The sequence below is a fragment of the Mus musculus genome, chromosome 14 (assembly GCF_000001635.26).
Source record: "Mus musculus strain C57BL/6J chromosome 14, GRCm38.p6 C57BL/6J".
Classification (NCBI taxonomy): Eukaryota; Metazoa; Chordata; class Mammalia; order Rodentia; family Muridae; genus Mus; species Mus musculus.
The window spans coordinates 3,996,069-4,015,771 of NC_000080.6; the positions used below are offsets into that span (position 1 = coordinate 3,996,069).

The 19,703-nt window shown below is 41.9% G+C and overlaps 1 protein-coding gene across 1 annotated transcript in view; it reads right to left on the reverse strand.

Moving 5' to 3' along the window:
- The window catches only part of Gm32966 (predicted gene, 32966), a 172,925-nt gene that overhangs the window by 5,778 nt on the left and 147,444 nt on the right, over nt 1-19,703 (reverse strand). The gene's annotated exons all lie outside the window — the stretch shown is intronic.

Here is a 19,703-nt window from a genome sequence, read left to right on the forward strand (position 1 = left end):
AGCAATATTGGGGAAAGAATATGGGTTTCAGGGGGCAAAAAGCAGAGTGTAAAGTGAATAAGTAAAAAGATATTAATACAAAAATATTTAATTATTTAACAAAATGGGACAAAATGTATTGTTCTAGTAATTCTAGTGTGTATACAATAACAATCACTTTAACACACAGAGAGACTAGATGTTGTAAAGTAGGGTGCCTTTTTTATTGACATAAACTATGAACATAGCAAAGATAAATAAAAAAGAAAGACATGCATCCCAAAGATCCATTATTCTCCTCAAGTCTAAGTGTTTGTGCTCACCTTCACCAGGACTCTAGAGACCTCTGTTCATCCAGGTCTCAGGGCCCATCCAAAATACAGTACTGAACCAGCTGTGGCCGAGTGTTCCTGTGTTGTTGACTGAGCTCTGCCTCAGGTTCCAGAGACACTGGAGGGACAGCCTTGGCCTTCAGGTGGCAGCCATTCCAGGCCCTCTGCCAGCTAATGCAGTCTTCCACAGAGGCCTGTCATTTCAAAAATAGAAGCTTGGGTATTCCAAAGATTGGAATGCCACACTACAGTCATGATGAATTGGTTACATGAGAACATACAAGTTAACAAATGTCTTTATGACTGTTTTACTTATTTGAAAATGAGAAATTAGATCATCTGAGGAGTGGTTGCTAAGAGTAAAATCACTGATTAAAATGAGTGATAGGACTGTACAGAGTATGGGCTTAATTTTCTGGGTCCAGTGCAAATAGCTGGGAGAGTTCAAAACAAAACCAATAGAAACAACATGAATACTAACAAAAACAATTGTTTAAAAACCTTCTGAGTGCTGGGATTAGAGCCATGTAACAACTCTACCCTACTTTTTAATGTATTAATAATAAACAAACAAACAAACAGACATCCCTATTCTAGTTCTAGCAGTTGCATCAGAGAGAGCTGTGTGACACTGCATGCTGCTTCCTTTCCCCAGATAGCTCAGGTCTTCTGTCCTATACCAGGTCAGCTGGACCTAAGACAGTGTGGTTGACCTTGTTGGTGCCATGGCATGATTCTGCAACAATCCTTTTCTTGGTAAAATTGATCCTGTATAGAGTGAGCCCCTTGTTGTTGGATCCAGGACCCGTTAGGCCAGCAAACACACAAGCTACCCTCAGTGAAAGAGAAAAGGAAAAATGACATTGAAAAAAATATGTGCCCTAATTGGAAGAAAAAGCCCTCAACTTTGAAGCTATCACCTATCTCCCCTTGATTTTTGAGCTCTGCATATTGATATTGTTTGGCTCAAGAAGGGAGTGAAATTCAGATGGTTTCCCAATGAAGACATACATAGTTTTTCACTCTTTATCTGTGAGGTTAGCGGGCATTATAGCACAGATTCAGCAGACCCAGCATAAGAACACAGAAGCCAGAGATGATAATGCCAAGGGACAGCATCCTGAACTTATAGACACATTAAAATTGAGGTTTCATCTCAACTCAGGCCATTGCACTCCCTGTCCTACCTCCTGAGTCTTATGTTTGCTGTGAGTACAGTATCACGGTAAAACTAGCAACATCCTTATTGCTCAACTTCTCAATTCCGGAAGACAGATATTGGAGAAGTTATTGCAATGAGGCTACAATGTAGTAATGTAAAGTCCGGGATGACCTTTGCTCTCTGATGCCCACTTAAACTGTCTGGTTGTATTTGAGAACAGGACCATGTGCAAGATAATGTTTTGAAGATGGGACAGCAAGTTTACCATTTATATTTGCCCTGGAGTTGATCCCCTATGTTTCAAAGAAAAGGGAGTTTTCCTTGTAAAAGATAGGATTGTAAACAAGAGATTTTGTGAAACCCATGGATATATATATGTAAAAAATGCACACTATCAAGGAATGCACAGTTAGAAAATATTATCCAGGTTTTATACAATTAAACATATAGAAAAAAGATATTTGCCTCTGTGAGACAGGAAAACCCTGGGAAATTGGAGTGTATGTCACATTAATTGTCTCAGATGGCATATTTATTTTTGTGAAACATCTACTACATCCACAGTCCCCAGAGATTTGGGTATTAACAAAATCTCTTAAGCATGTCAGAGTCCTAACCAACGTTCTCCCTCAAAAGCACATGACATCTAATGAAGCAGTAGAATTCTCCAGCTTTGGAAGGAGAGGTTGCCAAAGGGGATCCCACGGGTCTATGAGAGGCTCCAGGAGAGGCACCCCAGAAAAGGACCAAGCTGGGCAGAACTAGTTAGCAGGTAGATCATGGCAGTTGCTAATGACATCATCAGTAATGCCTTCCTTGGAGAATCTCTTGTATCTAGGATAGAACTAGAATCCTCTGTGTTGTCACCTGCGTTGTGGTGACAGCAACTGCCTGTGGTTCATCCCTTCTGTTTGCTCTGGGTTCACCAGCAGGAATGTTTTCCAGGCTGCTCAGGCTATGTCTGAAAGGGAATGGCGATGAAGGAGAGACCAGACCAAAAAAGAAGGAAGAGGGAATCCTTTCTCATGAAAAAGGAAGAAGGAAATTGTTCTGGAGAAGGCACAGTGAGTCCTGGGTAAGGTTGGGGAAATTCCTGGTAGAGGTAGGCTTGAGCTGGGCCTTCCAGGAGTAGGTCTTACAAGCTGAAGCCTTGGACTTTGTCAATGTCAGACAAAGAGTCAAAAATTTCTGATCATTAGTTTAACAGAGCCAGGAATTGACAAACCTGCAGCTACTTTTCTGGGAGCTATTTAATTTCATTTTGAGTGTCAAAGAATGCCAGGAGTGGGCACTATGAGAATAACAGTGCATCCTTTCATGGAAGGGAGTTGAAGCACTTCATCTTCCAGATTACTGTAGGTAACTTGAGTCTCTGATGAAAAGAACAGACAAGGATGCTCCCCTGGCCATGTCATGTGTTGAGGTCTCAGACACTTTGGATTTGAAGACACATGATTAATTAGGGCTTGATAGTGCTAAGCACTATGAACTCCAGGATTTCCCTGCATCACATCTGGTATGACCTACAATGTTCCCCATATCTTTATGTTTGAGACAGCTTATAGATTTCAGGGCAAGGGGGCCTGTAACAGGGAGTGTGGCATATGTCTGACAATGGTGGTTAGGAAGAGGAACATAGCTTAGCAAACCAGCTAGAAGATAGCTTTGCTGCTCTTTTATGGATTCACCCTGTCTTTACCTGTTCTCTCCCTCAGTCTTCTTCTTGGGACTCTGAATGGTCTCCCCTCCCCTGGGCCATCAAGTATGCAAACTCATTTGTGTTTATCTACCTGCAGGGTCTGCTAGAAATACTTCAACCCAAAATTCCAACATCACAAATCAGATATCAAATATAAATGAAGTAGAAGAACTGAAATTGCATATAAGGAAGATCAGCAATGAGAGGAAGGAAATGTGTGAAATCCTGAATGTTTACATGTATGAGGATTTAAACTACAGGTAGGAATTATGACCAGTACCCTATTGACTGTATTCTGCCATCTGTTACCCCAATTTCCTTCCATGAATGGAGTGTGTCATCTCTCATCATTCAATTAGGTAGCCCTGACAGGTGTTTAATTGTTGGATAAACAAGGTGCTGTGTGTTTATTATCATCTTCTTTTGTACTTGACCTTGGGGTGCTTGCAATCTGATTGTTGCTCTAAACAGCTGGAAGGACCTGCTCACACTTACTGTCTCTCAGTGTGTGAATGCAATGCCTGCAGGCTATCACGGCTTTACTCTGATATTGTTTATAATATTCTGAGAGATGGCACCTCACAGGATTTATTTGGCATTCTAATTGTGTCTGTGTGTGTGAATGTAGATGTGTGTGTGTTTTGTTCAGGACTGGGGCTCTGGGACCTTTGATTGGGCCTGAGGATTTGTGTGAAGCACAGTTTGCAGGTCCTGATAGTGTTGAGTCCATAGAGGTCCAAAGTGATCACCAGGGAAGTTTGCTCCTGGTGTTTCCTTGGTGTCACACAGGAATCTACTGGGGGAGGAGGTGTGATAAAGCCTTTCTCCTCTAAATACTAGTTGTGTCCTCTGGGAATTCAAAAAACAACAGGAACCAAGGAATGATAATCCCTGCCTGAAAAACAAGAGGAAAGTCATTACAGATATCTACTGGACCCTTGCCTGTGGCACAGTGTAGTGTAAAATTGTCATAGAAGTACTCTATTCCTACATGCTTGTCCGGGAAGGCATTGAAGGTCAGCTAGCTCCATTTGGTCCCCTGGTTCTGCTGTCCTCTACCCAGTATAGTAAGTTTAATCAGCACCAAGGGGACCCAGTGTGAATGAGCCAGGATGTGGCATGCACTCGGCTTGGTAGTCCATGACATAACCTGTTGGCACATGATTATTGAATCCTTAATTCAGCAGATTATTTGCTTCTTGGGTCATGCCCTAACACAGGATGAACACTGAATTCAACATAATTAAATCACAACATGAGAAGACAATGTTGGATATGAATAAAATGACCCAGTTCATAATTGGTTCCATGCAGTACTCCATGGAACTGATAGAAGATAACTATTCCTACAGGTGAGTCAGTGACACAACTGATCCCCAGAACTAGGCAAGGAATGCTTCTATCCTTTTAGGACTTTGAACAAAAGCAAGGGCTCTGGTTCTATGCTATCTGTTTTTTATCCAGGAACCCTGCCTTGAGGCAAGGATCTTGGATTTGTACCTCTTGGACACAGTCGTCCTAAGTGTGAAGAGTGTCCAAGACCCTCCAATCTTTATTCTTCCAAATTCAAGATCCTGTACATTGAAAACTTTTCCACCATGCTGGGAATATCCAGACACCCTGAACCTCTATGTTTCTGACCACAGATTAAAAGATATAGGATTCCCGACAAAAATGAAAAGAGTATACACCTTTTGGGTCTTCTACAACTCTCAGAGGGGATAAGCCCTCTCCCTGCTGAAGGTTTTATGGTACCACAGACCTATAATCAACCATGAGGAACATTTCCTCTTCTGTGATGTATAGGGAAAACTCTTGGTGACAGGGTTTTCAGAAGGTTGTGGAATCCTCTGGAATATGGGTGGTATCTTGGTTTGACTTGTCTTTGTTTGGTTCTGCTATGTATATTGTGGACTCTTCTCAGGCTTTCTGGGGATCAGGGCCCTTGCAGAGATCATGGGACTTGTAGGAGTGGCAAGCAAATGGAATCTGGCTGGGAATCACCAATTTTTCTTTGTGGATCAGCATTAAGGAGGACCACCTCCTCCGTGAGTGCACTCAACTCAACAAAAAAGTAAGGATATTACTGAATGAGAACAGAAAGCTGCTGGTGGAGCAGGCTGGAACGCAAGTGTCCTGTGGGGAAGAAAAGAGGTTCTGTGAGGAGGCCAGCAAGAACATCTGTGCCTCAAGTGCAAAGGAACAGCAGGTAGGATGATGTGTATCAGAGGCAGATTGCCCTCATGTCTAACCATAAACATAGACAATCCAATGTCACAGTCCACCAACTTCTCCAGGCACTCACCTATGTCTCCTCCAAGGGTTTGTTTATGTGATATCTACAGGGCTCTCTGTGGAGGTAGCCTGGTTCAAGAAACTGCATATTTGGCATGCAAATGTTCCTGCTCTGCTAGAATCACTAAGGGAGATAGGTTGTTTACACATCACAACTCTACATGCCTTAAGTTTGAAGGGTGCTGTGTTGGAGCCCTTGTTGAGAATAGCAAGAGCTTTGAAGGAAGAAGTAAAGGCCTGTAGCTCATTTGCTTTACAGGGATCTTGTGAGATTCTAGGTAGGAAATAGTTTGCAGCGATGACACCTAGTGTAATTGACAAATAAGTGGATTTCATTGCTGTCTTTTGGCGGCTTTTCTATTCCCCCTTTTCCCCCTCTATCTCAAAATGGTCTCTTCAGGCTTCATATATCTTGGTTCACATTTACAGAGCCTGAGTAGCAGCTTGTCAGTCCTATTTTCTTTCAGTGTTGTTGGAGTGGTCTTTCCCGGCCTGAGAGTCTGGAGTTGGCTGGATGACCAGAGATGACAGAAAGGCTTCTCACAGGCTGAGGTTTGGTGTGAGATCTGAGGCGTCATGAAAAAATTTCTTAATATATGCCCCCAATTCTGACCAAGAAGAGTGTTCTCTAGTGCTTTTGGTTAGATTTTTTTTTCCACCGCCTGTGACAGGGATTCTCTGTGCAGCCCTGGCTGTCCTGGAACTCACTCTGTAGTTCAGGCTGGCCTCAAACTCATAAATCTGCCTGCCTCTGCCTCCCAAGTGCTGGGATTAAAGGAGTGTGCCACTATGAACCGGCAACTCTAGTGGCTTTTATTCCTATAAATAATCACAGAGTCGTTGGGTCTCCCTTGAAACAACTCCTCTGCATAGTCTGAATTATCTTGGTCCTGAACCATAACAGATACCTCATTATTTTCTACTCAGTTTTGATTTTATGTGAATAAGTCTGTGTGTGCTTGAGTGTGTGTGTCTGTGTGTTTCTTTTTGTGTATGCATGGCTTTTCCGACCTGTGTCTCTCTCAGTATGTTGGGAGGCCAGTCAATGTCATCTGAATTGTCCAGTCATTCTCTATATTACTTCTTTGAGCCTTGGTCTCTCAATAAATGTGACATTTACTGTTCTGTTCTGTACAGTAGTCTTTGCATCTTCTGTCCACTATCAGGTAGCACCCCTCTCTTATTTATTTTAACAAATTGATAAACAACACAGCTATTTTAAAAATAAGTGTTAGATTTCTTCACTTTCCCTGCATAGAGTTATCTCCCTGGGCAACTTGGTTTTGTCTTATTGGCTCCACCATGAACATGCACAGAATCCTACCCTGCATAACTCTGCTAACATTGTTTTTGCTAACTATATCGTGGGCATGGCTTTGTTTCAGGTTAGATTCCCCCTCATAGTTGGCACAGTGCTGCATTTTATAAAGGTCACAGCACATCAATCAACCAGCTTTCTTCTGACTGATATTGAGGAAGATTTAATATCACATGAACTGTAGTAGGTTGAAAAGTTCCTGGGTAGTGACCAAAAGTCACTGTCTTCCTCTGATGCTACCAAGGAACCAACATGGGGCTTGCTGTGGGCTTTTCTTAGGAATCTCTTTCTTGGGAATTTGGTATTGTGTTGTCCAGGTTATCTGTGCCGAGCTTGTAACTTCCTTGTAGGACCAGAAAGTATCTGCATGAAAAAAGTTTCTGAAGAGGAGTTAATTACAGATGAGGGCCGCAAAGACTGCCTGAGTCTAAGAACCTTACACACGTACACATCAGAGGTCCTAGTAGGTGCTCATGCAACAGGAAATGTGCTGGGCAACAGTAATATTTTCATTGATTTGTGTTTGTGTGTCTCTGTGTGTGTATTGTGTCCTGTTTATGTTTGTGTTTCTTTTGTATGGTGTGTGTGTTTGTCTGTGTGTGTTTTGACCACCTTTGCCTGAGCTTGTTTATACTAAGGTTGTGTGTTTGCTTAATATAAGGTAATTTTGTGTTTGTGATATGGGTGCTTTTATATACAAATGTGTTTGTGTGTGTTCGTGTGTGTTTGATTGTGCATAAATGCAGCTGTGTGTGTCTCTAGAGGCCAAATTTAATGACAAATGCACTCTGAGGTTTTAGTTTGAACCTATGAAATATCAAATACAGCAGTCCAATTATTCTGCATGCTCACCTAACTGCAAAGAAAAAAAAGGACACAAATATTGTTGTAGGGTCAGATTTTTAATAACTCGAGACAAAACAATTGATTCTCATTGAAATTTTTAGGGGAAATGTAAGAGTTATGGTATATGGAGGTAAGGAGGACATTGCTGTATAAAATCCATGTGTTTATGTCCCTTTTCTGCTCTTGGTGAATTGTGAAGGACCACTGCAAGGTCAGGTGGCTCACTGTGTCTTTTAAGCATTCCAGGTTGTTTTCCTCATTGCCTGCCACCATTGCATTTCCTGCTACCTCTGCTCAGTAAAGCTTTGCCTTGTACTTTGTCTTGGATTTTACTCATTGAGAGATTGAGTTGCTTGGAGCTGAACTTGCATCCAGGAGAATTCCCATAGCTGTGGAGCAAACCAGGCCTGTTACAGGAGCCCATTGAGGGTCTTGATAATCTAAAGTACTCACAATATCTTATCTGTGTAGCATTTAGCATGACTGTTCTTCAACATCATTTTCTCAGAGTTAAAATCAGCCTTAGTGGGGGTTGGGAGAAATGAGGACCTTCAGACAGTTCTGGTAGTATAAAATTGCTTATGTCTGTTAGAGGCCATGTTCAGAAAGTGGAAAAGAAGTCCACTTTGACCCAGTGCTTCCAGAACAAGGAGGAGTTATCCACAGAGTTGAGAGCGTTCAGGGTTGTAGTGGTCCTCAGAGCAGCCCTGAAGGAGAAGCTATCCTGATGTCCATCTGCTGAAGGATGAAAAGGCCCTATGTGGTGCAGCCCTTCCATGAACTCAGTGTGTGATAATCCATGCAAGCTTTTGTCCTTCAAATTGTCAGCCTTATCCTACTCAAAATAGCTCTGACACAGTCACATTCTAGGGAGAAAAATATTCCTTTGCATCCTGGTTATAGACAGTTCCTATTACTCTGGGCTCATACCTTTGGACACCAAGTCAGTCAGGTGATGGAAAAGGGAGATCCTATTGGAAGAAACTGTTTACTTTGGGACAAGTCTGAAACAATGAGCAACAACAAGAGACTGGTCCATCACCAACATGTGACCCTAGGCTAGGAAACAAACCTATTCTACACAGCCTTGGGAACTTGCTGAGCCAGATTGGATAATAGGACAAGAACCCTGAATCCCAGACTGGTATATGAGTGGAAAGCATATCACTGATTGAGCTGCCTATATGCTATGCCCACGAAGTACCTTTCCCATTCAAGATTTGTTTTTATGCCTCCAAAGTGTCCTGGGAGATTTTTATATTAGTATTAACCGGGAAACTAAACAGGTCACTGCAATACAATATGCTTGTATTGCATAAATACAAATATTATGTGCGTTTGAGGGTGTAACCTACAATAGTCACAGGGGTGTTTTTCTGTTTCTTCATGACCATCACTTTTAAGGTTCAGTGCCAGGCCTTTTGAATATTTTTATTTAGCAAAGTTTTGCAGATACTGCGACCTATGAAGTACCCATGGGTTTTGTGTTGTATGGTGTCTCTGGTTATTTGAAGATAGAGGGATTGACAAGAGGAACCTTGTGAGGTTCCTGCACTGGAGCAATAATCATAGCCTTCACTTCAGTTCAGGGCACGATCCCACCACATAAGGAATCCACATGGTTTCTAGGTTGCTTGCATCTCTCTTGAACTCATATTCAGACATTGCTACAATGTTATTGCTAAGTAAAATATACCTGCACAACTGGGGAAATGTGGTGTTTTTTAGAACTCCAGTATAATGTGTAGCTGACAGTTCCGATTCTAGCAGTCTTTAAAAGGTGAGAAACATTTCCAAGCTCAGGTGTTCTAAGACACTTGGGATGCACGGTATGATCTCAGCTGAAAGGTATGTTGGATTCACCAGCTGAATAGAGCTCTTCTGGGAAGGACAGCTGAATTGACAAATGCTTACCAGGCCTTTTCTTTTCTAGCTTCCCTAAGTGTGCAACAGTCTAACAGAAACTGGAAAATGGCACAGACCACGACATGATCTCCCTCAAAGAGAAGTGCTGGAGGAAGAGCACTGAGTGTGCACAGGAAATACACCACTGTTGCCTCTCATCCCTAATAACCATGGCTGTAATGGGCTGCATGCTCCTCCTTTATTTTGGTTTCTTGGGTATGAACAGGCCTTAATTTCATCTAGCCTCTGGCCCAGGAAGAGTGCACATTTAAAGGGACTTAGAGAAATGCTGAGACACATCAAGAGCTGCTGGGCATCCTGGAAGAATCTGAGAGTTTAAATTTATCTTTTCCTGATGGGTCATCATCAATAATTACATGGAGATCAGTCAACAAAATTGTAAAAACTTGGATCCAAGTTTACAACATGTGTTCTGCTTTGACTTGGGAGGCCATATCCTTCAGACCCACACTCCAAAAGGAGAGTGTTGCTTAAATTTCTCCTGCAAAGATTGTTACCTCCAGGAACTGCTTTTCTGCTAAGTTGCCAAGGACAGCCACAGGCTGTAAGGCAGTGCTACAAAATGAGCAGACTAAGAAATTTGCTTTGCACAATTTTTGTGGTTTGATTTTGGTTTGAGTTATGATTAGTTTAGTTACTTGGTTTTTCTTGTTTTCATTTGAAGTTTTGTTATTTATTGGTTGTTTATTTGTTCTTGTAATTATTTTGATATTTTGGTAAGGCTAAACAGAGTACACACTGACTGTCAGCTTTCAGTTACAATTGAGTACATTGTATTTATTCTTAGGACTAACACAATGATCTCCAACTCTTTACTCTTAAGATCCTTGTTATTTCACTTGTGATCATGAAATCCCACAGATATCAGACCCAGATGGATCTTTGCATTCTTCAAGGGACCTGGGCTCCATACTTTCTTCACAGCCAGACTGAACTACAAGGTCCATCATACATTCAGTGTGGAGAGTGTGTCTAACTCTCTGGATAGGAACTTAATGTTGGAAAACTTACCCATGCTGCATCCTTGTTGTCAAATATTTAGCTACTGTGAAAATACTGTGGATGATGGTGTTGAACGCATTAATGGCAAATACATCAGTATTTCTGTAATAGCTCTCATTAAATCAAAGCATAGTCTAAGGGAATAAAAAGCTGTCAGAAAACACAGCAGTGTATGCTTCTGCGTTCCCTCAAATATACAATCACTGGAAACTGCAAGTAGAGATAATAAATTCCACAATCTTTTTGAGGTCAGGGTTCTCTGTGGGTCCTTCAAAGTTTATTTTATTACTTTATGATTCACCTGTGTCTGCCAAAAGACATCATCAAAAACGATGAAGATTGTAACTAGTTATCATCCTATAAAGTCCTAACAAATGCCTTTTTTGTTTGATATTTTCTTTACTTACATTTCAAATGTTAAATCCTTTCCTAGTTTCCCCTCTGAAGATCCCCTTTTTCCTACCCCCAACCCCTGCTTCCCAACCCACCTACTCCCTCTTCCTAGCCCTGGCATTCCCCTTTACTGGGGCACAGAACCTTCACAGGACCAAGGATCTCCTCCCGGTGATGACCAACCAGGCCTTCCTCTACTACATATTTAGCTAGATCCATGAGTTTCACCATGTGTTTTCTTTGGCTGGTGGTTTAGTCCCAGGGATCTCTGGAGGTACTGGTTAGTTCATATTGTGGTTCCTCCTATGGGGCTGCAAACCTTTCAGCTCCATAGTTCCTTTCTCTAGCTCCTTCACTGGGGACCCTGTGCTCTGACCAATAGATGGCTGTGAACATCTACTACTGTATTGGTCAGGCAGTGGCAGAGCCTCTCAGTAGACAGATATATCAGGCTCCTGTCAGCAATTTCTTGTTGGCATCAGTTGTAGTGTCTGGTTTTTGTGGTTGTTTATGGGATGGATCCCCAGGTGAAGTCTCTGGATGGATATGAGATGTCCTCCTGCCTCAGCACAAATTTGAACACAAATTTGTACACATGCATCCACACACAGGTATACAGGCACACCAAACAGGCGCTGACACTGTAACCTAAGTACCTTATGAATCCCTTTGACCTTTTCTGGCCTATGCATCTTTTATCTGTCTTTAAACACAGACAACATACCTGACATACCACTTTGTAACCTGTAGTCTCCCCTCCACCAACCTGAAACCTGCTTGCTCAGGGGTGGAGCTTCCCGCTCAATCATTCTGCCATGCCCACTGCTGGAACCTGCTGCTTTGCTGTTCGGAGCCCTGCACATTGTCACTCTGCTATTGCAACCCAAGATTAATTGGCAGGAATAGGGGCCCCCTTCCCCTGCTTTATAATTGCGTGTGGAACAGTAAAATTGAGCTTTGATCAGAATGACTGTCTTAGCTACATTTCTTTATCTCGCCACCTAGCCCCTCTTCTCTTCCAGGTTTCCAAAATGCCTTTCCAGGCTAACCCATGTTGTGATCTGCTGGCTAGACACAACAGTAACCTCATGTACTAAAGAGAAGTTCTTTAAGTCAGACGTGATGGAACATTACTGATATCCCAAGACTCAGGAAAGGTGTGAAAATTACAACTCCAGGGCCACCATGAGCTACATCATGCTATCTCCAAAACAAAACAAAACAAACAAAACAAAACAAAACAAAACAAAACAAAACAAAACAAAACAAAACAAAAGTTTGTTTTATAAGCATTTGTTCAGTTGGTAGAGTACTTCCCTAGCATGAACTCAGGGGGATGGAGACAGGTAAGTCAATGTCTTCAGCTTCATAACAAGTTTGGGACTAGTATGGCTACAGGGAAATGGGTAGGTGTGAGATCAACAATACAGTGTGTGTGTGTTCTCAGAGAGAGAGAGAGAGAGAGAGAGAGAGAGAGAGAGAGAGAGAGAGAGAGTTTATTGTTAAGACACTTAGATGTGACTTTGATAACTTCTCTCTTGAGCAGTCCATGGGCACTGTGGAGGTCTGAATGCAAATAGCCCCCATACATTTGGGAAGGATTAAGAGGTGTAGCCTAATGGAGGAGTTTCAAAAGCCCATAACATTCCCTGTCTCCTGCCTGTGGATCAGTTGTAAACTCTCAGCTACCACTCCAGTATGATACCTGTCTGCTGCCATGCTCCCCACCATAAGAGTCATGGACTAGCACTCTGCACCCAGGAGGCCCAGTAGACGCCTTCTTCTATACGTTGCCTTGGTCATGCTTTCTCTCCATAGTAGTAGCAAATAACCAAGAAGGCCCCATGATGTGTACAACTACTACCCCCCCATCCCCCCACACAGTAGTTCTCAGTAAACTCCATTTATGTTTCGTACAGACTTGTACTGAATTTCTCTTTTGTGGTGTAAGTTAAGAGTCTCATTTTTCAGTGAGTAGAAGTCCCCCTAAGGGACAGTTGCCAATGTTGAGCTGTGTCTTCCATTTCCACTGCCATTACTATGCAGCCCAGGACTGCTTGGGGACCTTTCCTGAAGTGCCTTCCCCAGCCCTTAAGTTTCAAAGGCCCTCTCTAGTCTCCTGGATTCCTGCCTCCCTGGTAGATGTCATGCTGGCTACTGAGTCACCTACAGCTGCCTTCAGGTTCCTTCTGTGATTATTCTCCAGAGTTGATTCCAAGAGATTAATCACAGAATTATTGTTTCCGAGAGCACCTGGGTTGATTCTTGGCAACTGCCTGTCTTGGCTTTGGAGCTCTAAGCTGGAATCTGAAGTGACTGGGTCCTACCACTGTATAGAGGGGCTCTGCTAGAAGTATTCTCAGGGGATCATAAGAGCTAGCTTTCCCATGCTGACCCTGGCGTTTCACCTGCACATTTGGAGGGAACCTCATGTTTTCTATTTCTTTAAAAGAAAACATATTTATTTTCAAGTTTATTTTAGGTGTATGAGCATTTTGTCCACAGTATATGTCTTTTCACCATGAATTTGCTGTATGCGTAGAGGCCAGAAGAGGGTGTCAGATCCTCTGAAATTGGAGTTGCAGATGAATGTTAGCCATTGTGTGAGTGCTAGGAACCCAACTTGGGTCCCCTGGAAGACAGCCAGTGCTCTTAACCTATAGCTGACTCTCCTGCACTGAACGTGCCATTTCTTGAACTACAACTAAATCTTTCACAATTTATATTTATTTTAGACTCAATTGTTTCATCCTCTCTCTGTGGAAAGCAGACCTCATGTTGGTTTGTTCTTTTTTTTTTCCATTTTTTATTAGGTATTTAACTCATTTACATTTCCAATGCTATACCAAACGTCCCCCATATCCACCCACCCCCACTCCCCTGCCCACCCACTCCCCCTTTTTGGCCCTGGTGTTCCCCTGTACTGGGGCATATAAAGTTTGCAAGTCCAATGGGCCTCTCTTTCCAGTGATGGCCGACTAGGCCATCTTTTGATATATATGCAGCTAGAGTCAAGAGCTCCGGGGTACTGGTTAGTTCATAATGTTGTTCCACCTATAGGGTTGCAGATCCCTTTAGCTCCTTGGCTACTTTCTCTAGCTCCTCCATTGGGAGCCCTATGATCCATCCATTAGCTGACTGTGAGCATCCACTTCTGTGTTTGCTAGGCCCCGGCATAGTCTCACAAGAGACAGCTGGTTTGTTCTTTTCTCTGCATCGTTAACAATCTCACCCAGCAGTCATGGAATACATTTTTCATAGTTTTCTATACTGATCTCTTTGTTAGAGGAATCATTTGTAATTATTAATCATTTTCTTCTCTTATAAGCAACAACAACTGTGCGGAGAAAAAAATACATGATCTTACCATACTTTAGCCAAAAGGAAGGAAAAAATACATGCAATTATGGAATCCTGTTGCACATTAATAACCAGTAGCCATGTTGAGACATAACCTACCAATTCAAAAATTCTTATTTTATCATATGCACACTTTTTACACATTGGGCTTTAGGTAGTTAAAATATTTAACAGTTTTTTATTTTTAATAATAACAATTTTTTTTTTACTATTTTTAATGTGTGTGTGTTCACAGAAGAACATGCTATCCTGTACATGTGGGGGTCAGGGGACAACTTTGTAGCCTTAGTTCTCTCCTTCCACATTTATGTGCATTTAGTGATCTATTTAACTGACATCATTAGGCTTGTGTGGCCCATGCCTTTACCCACTGAGCCATCTCACCACCCCTATATTGTGCTTTAAAAAAAAATCTGTCTTTCATTTTAAAATGACATTTAGTTTTTTTTTTTTCTCTTGATAATTAGGTGAGATGAGGACAACAAAAAAATAAGGTCAGTTGTAGAATTTACACCTTGAGTTATGAGCTGGAAGTAACAGTGCATGTGGGATGGGCATGTTTACATGCCTGCAATCTCAGCACCTGTGAAGAAAGAAGAAAAAAGGAAAAGCTCCATTGTACTCTATGAAGCACCATAGGAATGATACTTGCCCACACACCTAAAGCATAGCTGTTCCTTCATTGCGAGCTCCACAGGGGCTTCATAAAGTGGGACTGAGACCAGAGTTCTCCTTCCTTGCGTCAGATGTATTATCAATACTGAAATGCAATCTACTTGTGAGCCTCCCTCAAGGGCAGTCCTCACTTTAGAGTCTTTATCAGTTTATTTCTGTGGGAAAGTGTTCGTCTCCAGCACGTTCCACTGAAGTCTGGCTAGAAAGGTAGAAGCTACTGTTTTTTGTTGTTTGAATGGGAGATACACATGCCTCTATTCTGGGGGACTGCCTTCACCGTGGTCTCCAGGGTCTGCCTTAGAGGGAAGAAATAGCCCACACTGATGAGCATGGAAAAAATGGACACTGGTTGCCTGGAGCATGAATGTCAAAACTTATCAAGTACAGAGTGCATTGTGACAGATTGTTCCTATATACTTATAGTCATGTATACATATCTAATCCACATGCTCGTTTGACAAGGTTTTTTTTGAAGGGTGTATGTTCTGGCCCTCTTAGTCTAGGTAAGGATTTATGACAGGTTCAAGTGACTCATTTGTGACAGTGATGCTATGCGACTTCTGAGACTTCAAAGTACAGTGTGAGTATATCTCTCTTTCTATCTCAGAATAAATCTTGGGACACCTGACTTTCAGTGTACAAAGTTCCATTCAATACTGGGAAGCCAGCATGCTAGAACAAGTGAGAGCCTGGCCTTGGAGCTGCAGATTCCTAAGAAGCCCTGCATGTACTCAGAGTCCTGAGTCTCAAAGCATTAAGGACTACAAACTAGTCAGACAAGAAAATCTGGTGGCTACTGGGAAAATCCAGAGCAAACCCTTTTGGGTAGACACCTCCAGGATGCAAGCTTTATTCCCTACCCTCACCCCTGCAAAAAGGCAAACAACAACAAAAACCAAACCAAACAACCAAAAACAAAACAAAACAAAAACCCTCCAAACTAAAGCAAACAAGGTCACTGAGGAGAACTGCCCAGCAAAACACTACTAAGCATGCAAGAAAGCAAGCTGACACAAATCGGGCCCATATGTGCACAAATGGGAGAATTTATTCAGGCAACTATAAGTAAAAGAAATATTTCTAAATAAAAGTGCTTAAAATGGTTAATGAGATGCTAGGCTTGGTAACACATGCCTTTAGTTCTAGCATTTGGGAGGCAGGGGCAGGTGGATATCTGTGAATCTGAGGCCTAATCCTAACCCTAACCCTGTCAACAAGTGGCAGGGTAGCCAGGCCTATGTAGAAAGATCCTGTTGTACATACATGCCCGCCCACCCATGCTCACACACAGGTTTAAAAGATAAATAAAAAACAAAGTATATTAAAAAAGACCTAACAGCTTTTTAAAAGAATGAGATGAAAGTTGTAGGGAGATTAACAAATGAGAAGACAGTGGTCATATTAAGAAATTAAGAAGCAGGCTAAAAAGAGACAGGAAGATTACTACAAGTTTGAAGCCAGTCCCATCTCTGTAGAGACTGGTAGGCCAATCACCAGAACTACATAGCTAAACCTTACCTCAAAAGGACAAGAAATCAACACTGGCAACTGAACATTGTTGCAAACAAAATTAGGGAATTCGTAATATATCAGAGAAAATTACCCAAGACTAGCAAAACACACAACTACACAAACAAAACAAAACAAAACAAAACAAATCATCATCATCACCACCATTACCATCACCAGCAACAACAACAACAACAACAACAACACCAAAGAGGAGAACGGTGAAAGAAAGATCGAGATTTGGAGGATAGTATAAAATCTCTGTGTCAAATCTAGTTATAGAAACTCAAAATAGAGAAAATTGCATGGAACAGGAATGAAGATAAGTAACAGTTGAATTTAAAACATTTTCAGTCTTCTCTTGAGGGACATCTGGGTTGTTTCCAGCTTCTGGCTATTATAAATCAGGCTGCTATAAACATAGTGGAGCATGTGCCCTGGTTATATGTTGGGGTATGTTTTGGGTACATGCCAATTAGTGGTATAGCTGGGTCTTCAGGTAGATCTATTTACAAATTTCTGAGGAATTGCCAGATTGATTTCAGAAGTGTTTTGACCAGCTTTCAGTCCCACCAGCAATGGAGGAGTGCTCCTCTTTCTCCGTATCTTCGCCAGCATCTGTGGTCACCTGAGTTTTTGATCTTAGCCATTCTGACTGGTGTGAGGTAGAATCTCAGGGTTGTGTGGTTTGGCATTTCCCTGGTGACGAGGGATGTTGAACATTTCTTTAGGTGCTTCATGGTCATTCAGTATTCCTCAGTTGAGAATTCTCTGTTTAGCTCTGTTCCCCATTTTTAATAGGGTTATTTGGTTCTCTGGAGTTCTTCTTGAGTTCTTTGTATAGACTGGATATTAGCCTTTGATAGCATATAGGATTGGTAAAGATCTTTTCCCAATCTGTTGGTTGCCATTTTGTTTCATTGACAGGGTTCTTTGTCATACAAAAGGTTTTGCAATTTTTTGAGGTCCCATTTGCCGGTTGTTGATATTAGTTATCTGGAGACACCAAACCCAGACACTATTGCTGATGCCAAGATGCACTTGCTGACAGGAGTCTGGTGTTGCTGTCCCCTGACCAATACAAATGCAGATACTCATAGGCAACCATCTAACTGAGCATGAGGATACCAGTGAAAGAGCTAGGGGAAGGACTGAAGGAGCTGAAGGGGGTTGCATCCCCATAGGAAGAGCAATATCAAGTAACTGGACCACCCTGTGCTCCAAGAGACTAAACCATCAACCAAAGAGTATACATGGAGGGATCCATGGCTCCAGATACATATGTAGCAGAGGATGGCCTTGTTCGGCATTAGTGGGATGAGAGGCCCTTGGTCCTGTGTAGGTTTGATGACCCAGTGTAGGGGGATGCTAGAGGAAGGGTGGGAGTAGGTGGGGGAGTGGGGGATCACCCTCATATAGGCAAAGATGAGGCAGTAGATAGAGGGTTGGGTGGGGGTGGTTGTGGACAGTTAAAGGGGGATATCATTTGAAATGTAAACAAATAAAGTGATTAATTAAAAATCCACCCCCAAACCCAAAAAACATTTTCAGATTTAAAGAAGGATTTATATTTCAGGGTAAAAATGAATATCAATTTCATAAGAAGAAACAAACAATCCTAAAACTAAAATCCACTTAGATTCAAACCATTAATCCAAACACAAAATGAAAACTTGATGGACAGAAACATAGTGGACTGAGAGTAGACATCTCATTGCTGGCCCGAGGTGCCAAAAGGTTGTTATGAAGGGTTGGTGTTAATCACTTTCCATGTAGAATTCTGTAGACATTGAAATTTTGATTCAGGCATAGGAGAAAATAATAATACAAGACTCAGAGGCCTTCGGTGAAACAAATTGAAAAGCACATTCTCAGACACACACATACACACAAAGACACACACATAAACACACAGAGACACACACGCAGACACACACACACACACAGACACACACACACACACACATAAACACACAGAGACACACACACACAGATACACACACACAGACACACACACATATACACACACACACAGAGACACACACATACACAGACATACAGACACACACACACACACACACACACACACACACACCAGTGTCTAGAGGTCTGTGAAGCAATGCTCCTCCCTGCCTTTTTTGTCTCCCACAGCAGACTCTGTATCACTTCCCTCCTCTGTATGAGGGCAAAGCCTTAGGAGGTGGATGGTAATGTGGAACAGAGGACACACCCCACAATCTCCTAAAGTATACTGTTCCCTGAGAAGGAAATAAGGTGAGGGGGAGGGGCGATGGCAGCAAGGCTTTCCTAGAGCGCTTTAGTCTGATTAATACACACAATGAATGAAAACAGTCATGCTAAAAGTAGTGCTCTTAGGATGGTCTGGTAGTAGTGAGATCAAACCGTATTTTTAGGACATCCTTAAAACACAATGACTTGGAAGAGTTGAAAAACAGAACTAGTTATACTGTGCATTCAGGAGCAAAGAGAACACTTTTATTATACAGGACAGAATTTAATGTTATAAGACAATGGAGATGGTATTCTGTTTCTTGCTTTATGTTTTGAATTGTTTTATGTGAGTGTGTGCCTGCCTGTCTATCTGTGCACCATGTTCATGCAGGTACCTGAGGCCAGAAGAGGGTATTGGATCTTTTGGAACTGGTGTTACAGGTAGCTGTGAGCTGCCCAAGGTGGGTACTGGGCACTGAACGTGGGTCCTCAGGAAAACACTGAGTGTTCTTAGTCACTGAGCCATCTCTCTAGCCCCTCCACCTACAAGACACCAGTTCCATTTATACAGAATCTGCTTTCATAACCAGACCCCTTCCTTAGGTGCTCATGCAAGTTAGGACTTCAACGGGAACTGGGGAGATACCAACATTTAGAACATAGAAACAGCTGTATATGTAGTCACATTAATGAAGCAATCTGGATTATAACCCTGGCTCTGGGAGTTACACAGGTCCCTGGGCAAGCTGCATTCTTCTTTTCCAGTTTTAATGTCTTTTCTTTCTTTCTTTCTTTCTTTCTTTCTTTCTTTCTTTCTTTCTTTCTTTCTTTCTTTCTTTCTTTCTTCCTTCCTTCCTTCCTTCCTTTCTTTCTTTCTTTCTTTCTTTCTTTCTTTCTTTCTTTCTATAAAAAAATAACATATATGTGTGTTTGAGACAGACAGAGAGAGAGAGAGAGAGAGAGAGAGAGAGAGAG